This window comes from Podarcis pityusensis, assembly GCF_964106645.2.
Source record: "Podarcis pityusensis genome assembly, chromosome: 12".
Taxonomy (NCBI): Eukaryota; Metazoa; Chordata; class Lepidosauria; order Squamata; family Lacertidae; genus Podarcis; species Podarcis pityusensis.
Window position 1 is genome coordinate 14,953,879 of NC_138037.1, and position 13,494 is coordinate 14,967,372.

The 13,494-nt window shown below is 43.1% G+C and overlaps 1 protein-coding gene across 1 annotated transcript in view; it reads right to left on the bottom strand.

The window, feature by feature from the left end:
* Window positions 1-13,466, bottom strand: part of LARP4B (La ribonucleoprotein 4B) — a 67,471-nt gene extending 54,005 nt beyond the window's left edge. Inside the window, exon 1 of the mRNA XM_080974081.1 lies at window positions 12,845-13,466. The gene's annotated coding sequence lies outside the window, so the exon portion shown is untranslated. The remainder of the gene's footprint in view (window positions 1-12,844) is intronic.
* Between the last annotated feature and the right edge of the window lie 28 nt (window positions 13,467-13,494).

The window sequence follows — 13,494 nt, forward strand, 5'->3', positions numbered from 1 at the left end:
GGCAGTTCCCTGACACAATGCTGGGGTTACAAGTATAAAAAGCAGTAAAGAAACCCCCAAAGGAAATGAATATTTGGGTATCCTTTTGGCATAACTTTGAAGAGGCAAAAAAGACATTATAGTAAACATTGCATAGGAGCCTTTTCAATGATTCCTCTTCACAGGTTTTAACTGTTAATGTTAGAAAAACCTCAAGCTGGCAACCATTTATCACAAAACTATGTTGGTGATTTGTAAGTTAACGAAACCCATGTCTCTTCTGCACAAGTTTACTTCCTTTAATATAAAACAGAGTTTGCTGTAAACTTAGGCAGAACTTCTTCTATGCTACCCGGAATCAACTGAGGAAGATGTGAAGCAATGGCTGCTCTCTGAGTACTAGGAAACTGAATCCCACAACCCCTCAAACAGTAGCCCCCCCCAAAGGGTTTTGCAGAGCCCCCAGATGAACTCCATAAGAAATAAGTTTCCAGGGTGGCTTTTTTCTTCTTGGCAGCTGCTACAAGTGCAAATAACTAATTAAAGTTCACTTCCATCTTCTCCTTTGAATCAGCCTCAGGGCAAGGAGAAGGTGTGTAAGAGGCAAGAGATCTTTTCAGTAATAATGATCACAAACACAACCAACCAACAGAAATAACCTTTAAAATTTGCCGAAAACGTACAGGGCTCAACAGTTTACAAAAATTCAGTCAGCAATGATCTGAGCATCTCTTATGAACATTTTTCTAATGTTGGTGTAGTAGACTCATGCTGGAGAATATGTTGCAAGTCAGAGGCTGTGAGTCACCACCACTATGGGGTGGCAATGGCAGCCATGCAACTTGTTAATGAGAGTGCTCATCTAAGTTCAACCACATAGTGAGGCCAATGTATAGTGTTTGTTCCAGGCAAGGCCAAGCAGCTGTATGAGTTTCACAAACTTCATTAGGTGTGAGAAGCAGGAATTTAGGCCCTTTTTAGCATAAAAGTGTTTTGTTCCCATTGACTGCATATTTAAAAAACTGGGCATAACAGGAAACATGGCAGGACAACTTCTGCATTTACCCTCTAGCATCACCACACCAGTTTCTGAATTACTTTTCTGCTCATTCAGAAAAATTCTAAGAATTCCATGGATGTTTAATGAGAGTCAAGGCTGCTTCCCCTTTTATAAGAATTTAGTGTAAAATTAGAAAGAAATGAGAAATTTTTGGTGCCTTGTAGAATTATACTACTTCATCATACAGGAATTTCACAGTGTGGTTATATTTATCATTTTATTCTATTCATGGAATTTATGTAGGCCACCTAGTAACACTGTTACAGTAAAATATAATATTATAAAACAGCTCCAGTGAAAAAGAGCCCTGCTCAGGCCATAGGGAGTTGTGGATGTGAAAGGTTGCTAGGCAGCAAGGAATGTGCTGGCCATACCCCTCAACGGGGACAACTATGCGCCTATTGCAGGCATCCCCAAACTTGGCCCTCCATAAGTTTTGGGACCACAACTCCCATCATCCCTAGCTAACAGGACCAGTGGTCAAGGATGATGGGAACTGTAGTCAAAAAACATCTGGAGGGCTGAGTTTGGGGGTGCCTGGCCTAGTATTTGCAACCTAGGGATAAGAACCCCGAGAGGAGGGTTTTTTACAGGTCAAGATCCACAGCTGAGCAATACCTTCATTGGGACCAACCAAAATGTCAGTTCTTTACATTTCTTCATCAGGCAAGATGCTACATAGAATTAAGCAAGTGGAGTGGTATGTAGAAGCACCCTCATCAGACCAACGCCAATCCTGCGCTCACTGCATACGTGTGGTTGGTGCATAGGCCTCTTCACACATTTGGAACAGAATTTGATATTTGCCAGGTGCCATGCACATTTTGCACCTGGCTATCAGCCACTTGCGACCCGGTGAAGATGCCTGGGGGCCAGGATGGTGCCTGACGTCTCCACCATCTGGAGGTGCATGCCAGGGGATCCTTGGATCCTGACTGTTTTCGCACACTAATATACCCCATCCTGTAGAATTCTATCCATCATATTTTATCTGTACAATCAGAATGAATTTCAGGAACCAAAAAGTCTTATTGAAAAACCATCTGGACCCAAAATGGCAACCAGACATTGGCGACTGTAACCCTGGTTTAAGGAGCCATTTGGCACCTAGCTTATATACAGTGGTACCTCAGGTAAAGTATTTAATTCGTTCTGGAAGTCCGTTCTTAACCTGAAACTGTTCTTAACCTGAAGCACCACTTTAGCTAATGGGGCCTCCCGCTGCCGCCGCGCCGCAAGAGCACGATTTCTGTTCTTATCCTGAAGCAAAGTTCTTAACCTGAGGTACTATTTCTGGGTTAGCAGAGTCTGTAACCTGAAGTGTATGTAACCTGAAGCGTATGTAACCCAAGGTACCACTGTATCTGAGTTTCTAACACTGATTTGGAATACAATGCCCAAACAGAGCTAAAGGAGTTCCAGATAAAGCCAGTTTTACAGCATGGATAAAAACATGAAGCAAGTAAACAGTGTGTTACAATGTACAAACTTTTAAACTAGTATTCCCCTGGCACAAAGTGACCAAAAAGGCAGTGCCAGGCAAGCCTCATCAGGGAGGGCATTCTACAACTGGGTTGCCAGCACCAAGGAGGCCCACTGACTCACCACTAGTCATCCTGCTCGCCTATTTGGCAGGGGCACCAGAAGAAGGTCTGTGAAGAGGACATTAACTTTCAGGTCAGTACATGTGGAAGGCAGCAATCTTTCAGGTGCCCTCTTTAATTTGGCCTCATAATGGACTGGAGCCAGTGCACTTGATAAAGCACTGGTATGAATATGATCGAAATCTCCCAGCTGCAGCTTGCAGTCATACTTTGGACGAGTTAGGTTGCAGGCTATTTTCAAAGGCAGCCCTAATTACAAAACACAGCGAGGCTTAACAAGAAGTTACTGGGGTATAGGTAACTGTGGCCAGTGTACTTCCAGTCAGGTAGAGTCACAGCAGGTATAGCAGACAAAGATGATAAAAAGGCACTCTGAGGAATAGCTGGACTTCAAAGGTAGAACTGGTCTTTTAATGTGATAGCATAATTAGCTCTTGAGCCTTACTGGGTTTTGAAATAAGGGTGTGACTTTAAGCAGCTTGAACTCACGTTAAGGAATAGCATATTGATGAGCAGCGTGTGGCAATACAAACAGGGTAGGCTTTGCTTCTATTAATGCCTTGGGTAAAAAAGAAGTGGTATATCAATTGTCTATGGAATGATTAATTATGGCCATTGTAGCAAACATTTGCACCACGGCTTGGCAGGATGTCATGAATTACTTGCTTTTCAAACAAGTATCTTGCCATTACTAACATGCTACACTTCAAATGATTGCCTGCTCATCTGGGGTTTCCTAAAGCTAAAAACATAAAAAGTGCCTTGCTGCTATTAGCACTGCACCTAAAGTTCAAACTATAATGTTCTGCTAGATCACAGGCAGGGAACCTCCGGGTTTGGGGGAGAATCTTGGTCTGCTAGTGGGTACAATTTCACCCATGAGGTCATTTTCCCAAAAGCACCTCCGCACCAGCAGACATCACTGGTGACGTCGGCTTGTAAATGTGAGCAAAGAGTTTAATCCTGCATTGGCTGTGCAATCCTGTTCCAGCAGGATCTGATCCGTGAAACCGAAAAACTTCCCTACCCATGTACTAGATGGACTGCATTTTAAAGTTCCTATACAGTGGTACCTTGGGTTACATACGCTTCAGGTTACATACGCTTCAGGTTACATACACTTCAGGTTACAGACCAGAAATAGTACCTCGGGTTAAGAACTTTGCTTCAGGATGAGAACAGAAATCGTGCTCTAGCGGCGCGGCAGCAGCAGGAAGCCCCATTAGCTAAAGTGGTGCTTCAGGTTAAGAACGGTTTCAGGTTAAGAACGGACCTCCGGAACGAATTAAGTACTTAACCCGATGTACCACTGTACTAAAAACTGGTTGGAAATTATTTTATGGAGATAAATAGCAAACTAGGAAGCATATCATCCTCCAAGACAATTACTTTACCCTCCAAGCAGGATGCAACAATTTCCTTTCTGGAAACAAATTTTAGTTACATTTGTATACCTTTTTCACTAATGCACTGAGAAGTGACTGAACCTCGTAGCATGCTAGGAGAGGGTTGGTTAGTTAGGCTAATCAAGCTGTTCTGGGTCAACTGAGGTTGACAGACTAGTTATAATACCAAGTATCTGAAACTGAGTTTTCAACATGCAACCACAGTATTTCCAGTTATGCTAAGGCCCTGTCCATTTACAGATTGCCTGCCTGAGCTCACACACTACTGACTAGCAATATCTTTCTGACAGTTGCTTTAAGTAGCCTTTAGGAAATCTTGAGCTCTTTGTTTTTCACTGCCAAGGAAAAGCCTGTCCTTTATTTGTTGCTAAATTTATTGCAGTGTTCATGGAGCACAATGGTGGCAACAACCGTCAGCTTATGAAGTAATGAAAGTTTTGTATCACACATCAAGTAGTCATTAAGGATATGGAGTGATGGGTTCTAAATCTAAATCCCTATATCTATTTTCATACCAAGTGAGCCTCATGAGTTCTCTTACATGGAACCTGCAGGCTGCACACTGGCTTGTTGGGGGTGGGGTGGGGGGAGACGTGAGCCCAAAATTTGATGCCCCTCCCCCAGCCTTCCCAAAGCTGGGTAAGTGAGTCAGTCACTGGTTTTTTTGAGAAAGTGGCGCAAGACTCTGGCAGGGTCCTAGAGGCCTCCTATCTCCTTCCCAAAGCTGGGGAAGTGCTAACTGAGCTTTGGGAAAGAGGGGAGAGGACTCTAGGACCCTAACAGAGCCCTCAGACTTCCTCCCCAAAGCCCAGCAACTCACTTACCTGCCTTTGGGAAGGCAGCAGAAGACCAGCTGCAGGGATGGAGTGTCAAATGTTGCAGAGGGCCATGCACCTGGTCAGGCCCTGTTTCAGACCACCCTGCCCTTTAATTTTAATCAATGAGAGAATGGGGAGGACAACTCAATACAATTCAGTTCAGCATACTTCACCAGCAAGTAGCTGTTTATGACATGAAGCTGGAACCTCCCCATGCAGGCAACTGGTGTCAAGCTTTAAACAGCTTTGCTAACAAGGAAATTACTGTTCTTTTCTGTTTAAACATAAGGGAATGGTGTTGTCAGTGGAAATCATTCTACAATACTAGAAAAGGCTCATTTTGCTTCTTGGTTTAAAGAGGGAAAATACGAAAAGGAAGCTGGAGAACTGCAGGGATGATACAATAGCAAGAAAACATGAATGGTGGGTCAAAAGAGTGTTCAAGTTACCTATCCAGATTTATATGCACTACAGAATTTTAACAATGTGTCTCTGAAATACCAGTAAGCCTACTATAAAAGGCTGTCTAACTTTCAGGCTCCGAAACATAATTTATGTTAGTCAACTAAAATCTGCACCAATTTCTTACGCTGGCTTATACAGCTTGTTCTCAAAGTTTGAGCTTAGTATGTCCATTGCAGATCATTTGGCCATGCAGCACACCAGAGCAGCAAAATCATGCTGTAGCCAATAAATCAGAGCAACTTCCTGAAAGTATAGATGTAAACTTAAAATGAACAGGGTCACCACTGGTCTGACTTTTGATCTGCCATGCTCAGATTTGCCTACCAAGTTACGAGTGTGGCTTTTGATTTTTTGAACAACTCATTTATTGTATAAATTTTCATTAGAGGCACCTAAGGCAATGCCACAATTAAAAGCACACACAAAGTGATCCTTTATACAAGTGTTAAATAACGTTCATACATGTTCAGAATTCTAGTTTTGCCTGTTTCAATCAGGTTAAATTTTAGTATTACAGAACCTTACTCTAGACAGTCTGATTACAGAGTATATAAAGCTGACATTACTGTGCATATGAAAAGACAAAATTTCTAGCTTGTGCTAAACTTACGTAGACTTTTGTACAGGAGAGGCAGTAGCCTGGACCAACATTTATAATTTAGCATACAAGTTGCACAACTGGATGTTTTCATAGACTTCAAGTTTGGAAAACAGTGCTCCATGTGTTATGCATTTGACTAACATGTTTTGTTAAAAGCTAAACCAAGTTTTAGTTTGGGTGACACATACGTTCTCTCAATTACACATACCTTAGAAGTCTAACGTTTAAAGACAGCTTCCTCTGTTAAGTATTTCTGGTAATTAGTTTGCCACCACCGATGACTGTTCATGTTTCACGTACTTGCTCCCAGTGTCACACATACTGAAGCAGAATTTCAGCCTATTTTCTCAAATGCTCTAGCTTGCCTGCCACTTAAGGCCAATACAAGCCATGCACATCCGTTCTGTGCAAGCATGTATTTATAAATAAATCATGATTGCCAAAGATCCTCATGCCACTCTTCCCAGCCTGCATTTCCCATTTTGTAACTCTGGATTCCATCTTGGTGTAGCAACAGTTTCAGCAGTCAAGTGATTTAAGCACGATGACCCAACACTTGCATTTACACAGAGCAGCTCTCAAAGAGTAAAACTATAGCAATCCGAACAGCAGATGAATTTTTGTTCAACTATGACTTGAAGGTGTAACAAGAAGCCAAAGAAGGGAAACTTTAGACTTCTCCCCACAAACATCACTCCCACCATACTATATAGCAAACTTCAAAATACATTTTTAACAAGGCATGGGGTTAACCAGTGAAAGTAAAAAACAAAACAGTAGGCCAAAACAATCTGTTTGCATGAGCCTAATCAGCTCTTTGAATCGCAAACAATATTTTGAAATCACATAATATTCACTGCATTATTCACTTTTACTTGTTTTATTTTGCCAGGTCCATAAAAAAAGATATTCATACTACAGTCGTACCTTGGAAGTCAAACAAAATCCATCCCGCAAGTCTGTTCAACTTCCAAAACGTTCGGAAACCAAAGCTCCTGCAGCCAATCGGAAGCCATGGAAGCCCCATTGGACATTCGGCTTCCAAAAAATAGTTCACAGACCAGAACAGTCACTTCTGGGTTTGCAGCGTTCAGGAGCCAAAACATTCGAGAGCTAAGCTGTTTGGAAACCAAAGTATGACTGTAATATGCTTTACTTAAGACATGGGAATATAGGAAGCTGCTTTATACCAAGCCAGACCATTGGTCCATCTAGCTCAGTATTGTCTATGCTGATTGGACCTGGTTCTGCAGGGTTTCAAGCACAGAGGAATTTTCAGTCCTACTGGAAATGCCAGGGATTGAATCTGCATACAAAGCAGATGTTCTGAACTATAGTCCTTCACAAATAACTCTTACATTTTAAATTTCCAACAAAACAAATCGAATTGCACCCATGTACTCCTGCTGTTTACAGCCAAATTTGGCCTCCATCACAGAGCCTGAATCAAACAATACCCCCGCTACCTAGTCAGCAATGTTAGAAATATATAATCGCTAAATGGTACCTTACAGATGGGTTACAGTTGCTGCAATTTTTAAATGCATTTTTAAATGCACTTATTATTTATTAATTGTTATTATCATTGTCAGCAGCAGCAGCATCATTTCTGCACCGCTTTACTTTTTAAAGAGCAAATCTCAAAGTGGTTTACAACACATTAAAAGATCAAATAAAATAATCCAGAATAAAACAAATTCAAGCTTCAATTAAAAGATTTCAGATCCTTCTCTAAGTGACATTTTGCTTTCCCCAGTCACCAACCAGGCACCCAGAGATCTCCATGTGGTTACAATTGCATACGCGTGAGTTGCAAAATGCGCCTGACTTATTTCTAACACTGGTAGTCACCATAGTTCCTGTACAGATAGAATAGATAGCCATTGCTCACTTTAAGGGTTGAAGAGGCTTCCCATGTTTGTCAAGTAGGAAAAAATAATTATGGGTATCAACAGGCTAAAGCAGACATCTAGAAAAAGGAACAATATATTTGGAAAGAGGGATGAAATCTCAGTTGCTGTATTTCATTAGAAACAATTAATAGTCCAGCAGCATTGAACCAGGAAGTATTCATTAAAATATCCGCAACCATAAAACATAACATAAGAGCCCAAACCTTTTTTAAACTCTCCGATCTGGAGCCAAGTAAAACAAGCAACTTTTAATGACTTTGCTTGTACCAGAGTTTTGGGCCAATACCATGTAATATTACTGCTATTTAACAAAATCAGTACTCTTTATCACCTAAGATTTAAAATAAAAGCCAAAATGGTTAGTAAAAGTAACCATTACTCTATTATCAAGAATTGTCCTAAATATTTTGTGTTCTCTCTCCTGCAGTTTAGCACCAGTAATTTCCCAGGAAATTCTTTAATTCAGGACAGGGATGAGAGGAAGTGCCAGTTTGGGAGGAGAATATAAGACAGAAGTTAAGAGTGAAAGGAAACAGGGAGGAGCAATTACAGGAATAAATAAAATTTCTGAATGAAGGCATTAAGAGCTTCTGGATCACCAAATTCTTCCTAAAATAGGGAAGTAATACAGACAGCTAATATGTGTATTAAACATGAAACCTGTAATTCTACAGGTACACCTTCTCCCAACACTTGTGATGTACTCACCTAAGGATTTCTGCCTGGCATCTATAAATGTGTGGAGCTCCATCACAGCATTATGAAGTGAATATCCAGGCAGAAATTCTACAAGTACAGCTTTCCCAAATACTTGCTACAAATGCATCTGAACAATTTCTACCTGGACATGTATCTCTTCCCACATCTGATTTGGTTACTCTGCATTTTTCACTTAACAAATTAACCCCAAATAGGTGTAATGTAAATTTTAGGTGATGTCTTATATTTCGAAATTGGGGTGCTGTCATATTGCTTCCTTTCCTTTTCCCGTCAGTTTCTCATGCTCAATTACAAGTTGCTTGATCAGAGAGTTGAAGGTATGGGTTTCTCAAAATTTAATCGAATTCAACCAACAGTAGCCACCAGGGTGTTCCATGTTCGCTCAGGCAAGTGCAAATGTAAGGGGCCAAACCCTCAACAGATGCATTATTTAGGCAATATGGTATGGTATCCTATGATTTATTTCAAGCTTCACCATATATTGGAGTTGGATGGCTTTCAGTGACAGAGGAGTGGACCCATGTCTCAGATCTGTTTATTCACTGAACTAGAAACATGGGAGTCTATGCAACTGAGCTACTGTTCCAGGTTATAAGTACCCACCTGGCAACCAATCATATATCCACAAAGGATTATATGAGTTGGAAGGGACCTTGGAGGTCATTTACTCTAACCCTCTCCTAGCGCAGGACAGCCACAAGGGAAGCAAACCCAGCCAGATGGGCAGGGTATAAATAATAAATTTTATTCTAAATTCTATTCTTAACCCTTCTGTTCTGTACATCTCCTACACATGGGCTGGTTTTACAATCCTGAAACAAAAATCCTGTATGGTAGGCTAATATTTCTGAAAAGTGCAGAATGAGAAAAAAAGAAAGCACTTTTTTCCTAATTACCTATCAGTTTATGGCATAGGAAGGAGTCAGGCTTTACTGCTTTGTAACTATATGCAAACTATATGGGGTTACGGCAAAGGGTCGTGCCCAAGTTAAGTCAAACTAAGAGGTGTCCTACTGAAATTAGCAGACATAATTTAAGACACATTAATTCCAATTACTCAGCTGAACACAACTCAAGAGTAGTGTTCTCCATGATATTGTAGCGTTAGTATCATTGTCCCCTTAGAAAACTCTTGTCTTTAAAGTAACTAAGGAAGTACAATGTATATGAAAGATTGGACAATACATTATGTAAGTAATACGTACTTATCTTCCTTAAGTCTCATTGTAATTCTGTCATCCATCATAATCTTATTCTCAGAAGGGGGGGGCGGAACTTGAGAAGATATAGCACTTGGAAGTTTTATAAAAAGGTACAGTAAATGTGCATACATCAGAAATTATTTTCTATTCTTAAATGGTGTATCTACTCTTTTACAAAACTAGGGCTTAAAACTTTCTAAGGAAAGTACACCCTGTGAAGTAATATTTCATATCAAACAGTGTTTTGGTGACTTATTTAAAGGGAAATTCCACACTGCACATGTCCAAATGTAATTTGGTTCATGGTTTGAATATTACAGAGCTGAGCCCTGCCACAGAAAAGTATTGCCACAATGCTGCTCTCAATCTGGAATACACAATATTATGTTGCTACTGCCACATTATACTGGTATCAGCACAACAGCAATCTTCGTCCTGACCATTCTCTCACTTAAACTACCCAAAAGAAATATGCATCAAAATGCTTTATCTGTGGCAGGGGCTTGGACCTGACAATCTTCAGGGTCCTGGCCACTAAGAACCATCCAGCTTGAAGGTAGTGAAGCCTGAAAGATGACAATAAAAGGGTACCATACCATATATATATTGCCTAATGTGTCTTAATGGTGTGGCCCTTAACAGCCATACTTTCCCAGCATTTTGGTGTTTGCATGAATATAAACACAAATTAAACCAAAAGATTGTCAACTGATTTTGTTTTTTTTTTAAGGGGGGGTGCAACAAATGAGATCTGTCCATGCTTCACCACAAGTGTTTACTGCTTAAGTCCAACAGTCAGATAGCTTATCAGCTTTACATTAGAGAGGGTGGGGATGATGATGATAACGATAATAATAATGGTGATAAATAATAATAATAATAACAACAATAGATAAGCAGATCGTTTTACATTAAACTGAAGGGGTTTTTGTTTTTTTGCGAAGATACCCAGAAAGCCTCTAGGTTCCACTGAAAAGTTTGAAGAGAGCACCAGTCATGGAGACACCAGGAAGAGACAAGTAAGAATTGTATTGAAGTGGTTTGCAAATGTCTTTGGAATGATGCCACATGTAGTCTCCCTTCTCTGAACAGACTAAAGGCTTTTAGTACAAATTTGTTTAGTCTTCTGATGAAGTCCAACAAAACCAGACCATATGAGCCACAAACCAAGAACTAAAATATTCAGGCTTCACCTTCTGTATCTCAAGGTTGCCAAAATTCAATCTCGCTGTCCCTGCAGCTTTGGTCCTGAACCAAAATTCTGGCCTTGTGATAGAAGGATCTATTTCATAAACTTTCACAATTGATAGAAAGCAGAGAATTTGTAGACAGGCAGTCCAACTCAAAGGCTAAATCCGGCTTGAGTGGCACTTAAATCAAAGGGACATATGTAAAGTCATTATTAATTTGTCCCAGATTTCATTGAGAACAAAATGAAACCAACTTAGTCTGGATCCACCCCATGATGCAAATGTCGCATGTTTACACCGAAACAGGAAATCCTTTACATACCTTGGAAAAAAATATAGTTTACTCTCTATGAGCCGCATTCAACATACTGTCTACTCTCATATTTGCAAGCTAGATTGTGATTGCAACCATGCTATTGTCCAAAAAGCATTTTAACAAAGTACTCTGTTAGTACATCTATACACAAAAGCTGAAGTCACAACTCCCAACAACCTCAAAGGAGTAACCAGTTGACTAGGCATTTGCATAAAGTTTACTTTCAGCAAATGCCTGTAGGTCATGGAAGAGAAACAAGTAGCCCACCAATATCTGGAAGACCACAACTCCCAGCAATCCAAGTCACCATTGCCAATGATCAGGGATGAGAGTTGTGGCAGGCCACAGGTTTCTTGATCACAGTGGTCAATGCTATTAGGCAAAACTGTTATTAAAATGAATAGCATCCAGCAACGCAGACCTAAGTTGCCACCTGAAATGGCTAAATTAGAGAAACTAGAGTGAAACCAGAAATGGCGTAACAGGAAACCTATCAGAGTGGCTATTAAATGGCTTTGTTATTACAGCTCTTATACAGTACACAGTATCCTCAGCAGCAAAAGGCTGAGCTGGTTGTGCAGTGATGAAAGTTGGCAGGAATGGAGCAGTTATGAAGTATCATCATAACATAAGAGTTCCAAAACTCATTCACTCTTAGGTTAGGATAAATAGCACAAAAAGTATGGCACTTGCAAGAAAAAGAAAAGCAGCAGCAGCACACAATCCACTTCATCGCAGTGAGCACACGGAACTGACATATTTCCTCAGTCCATCAGGAAGGCTCAGACTCCCACCTTCTCAGCTACTGAACTTCAGTCCCAGACGATCTCACACCATGTTTTCAAATGCAGAGCTACAGAGAGCCAACCATTTAGACACAAGACCCCCCTAGACCCCCGCGTTCAACTGAACTGCAGCAAACTCACTGCCTGCTTTAAAGTTCGGCAAAAGTCGCCAAATGATCAAAATCACGGCCCGGAGACGCTGGGAAAGCAGTAGAAAGCCACCCTCCTGTCACACTTAAATCATACCCATTACAAGTATGGAAGAAGGGCGTGTGTGTTTGAATTCCTAACTTTAGATAAGGGTGTGAGTCAAGGAGGACTATGGCGGAGGGGGTTTGGGGGGAGCTTGGGGAAACGAAGCGAGGGGGAGCTTTGGCTTGCCGCCTGGGGCGGGTCCCCAATGGGGGTGGGGTGTCCTCCGTTTTCGGCCAGCTTGGGATCAACTTAAAAGGGCGATCTCTCCCCCCTTCTCTCCGCCCCCAACACCAAATCCGAGGGTGTAGGAGGGAGAAGGAAACGAAACAAAACACGTGAAGATGCCGCCGCCGCCGCCGGGCCCAGCGCTTCCCTCCCGGCGAGCAGGCCGAAGCCGACGCAGTGCGGAGCTCCCGACAGGAGCAAGGCCACGAAACCGGGGCCAGTTCCCTGCAGCGGCCAGCCCCGCCCCCCACCGCGAGCGGCCTCGGGTGAGAAAATGGCGGCGGCTCGGGGCGGTGACGGGAGGAAGCGGCGGCGGCGGCCCTGCTGCTGCCACTTGACTGCTACTCAACGCGGCCTCCACTCACCTGTCAAGCCAACAGCCAGCAAGGCCCCGGCGGGCCGGGAGGGATCGCGCCCGGAGGCCGGCCTGAGGGATCCTTCGCTGCCGCCGCCGCCGCCGCTGCTGCTTCTCCTCTCGGCCTCCGTCTTCGTCTCCCGCCGCCGCCTCCTTCTCGTTCTTCCTCCGCCGCCGCCGCTGCCGAATCCCAGGAAGGGGTGAGAGAGAGAGAAAGAGAAAGACGGAGAGAGAGGGCGGCGGGGGGCGGCAGCGGGGCCCAGGCGGGGGAGGAGGAGTGGCGGCGGCGGCGGCGGCGGGGAGGAGGAGGAGGAGGAGCGACAAGCGGGGAGGGAAGGGCGCGGAGAGGCGGGAGGAGGAAGAGAGAGCGGCGGCGGCGGCGGCGGCGGGTGTCCGGGCCCCGGAGATTCTGGGCGCCAAGAAGCAGCGGAGACAATTCGCTCGCATATGAGAGGGAGAGACAGAGAGAGAGAGACGGAGCGCGAGGGAAAGAGAGAGAGAGAGAGCGCCAGGGAGACCCACGAGCCCCGCTTCCGGCTCCGGGCGGAAGTCCCTCCCCCGGCGGCGGAAGATATTGGTCGACGCCTGGAGACTCGCCCCCTCTCCCCCCTCCCCGAAAAACGCCTCGCGCACTATCTCCTCCCCTCCGCTCAGACGAAA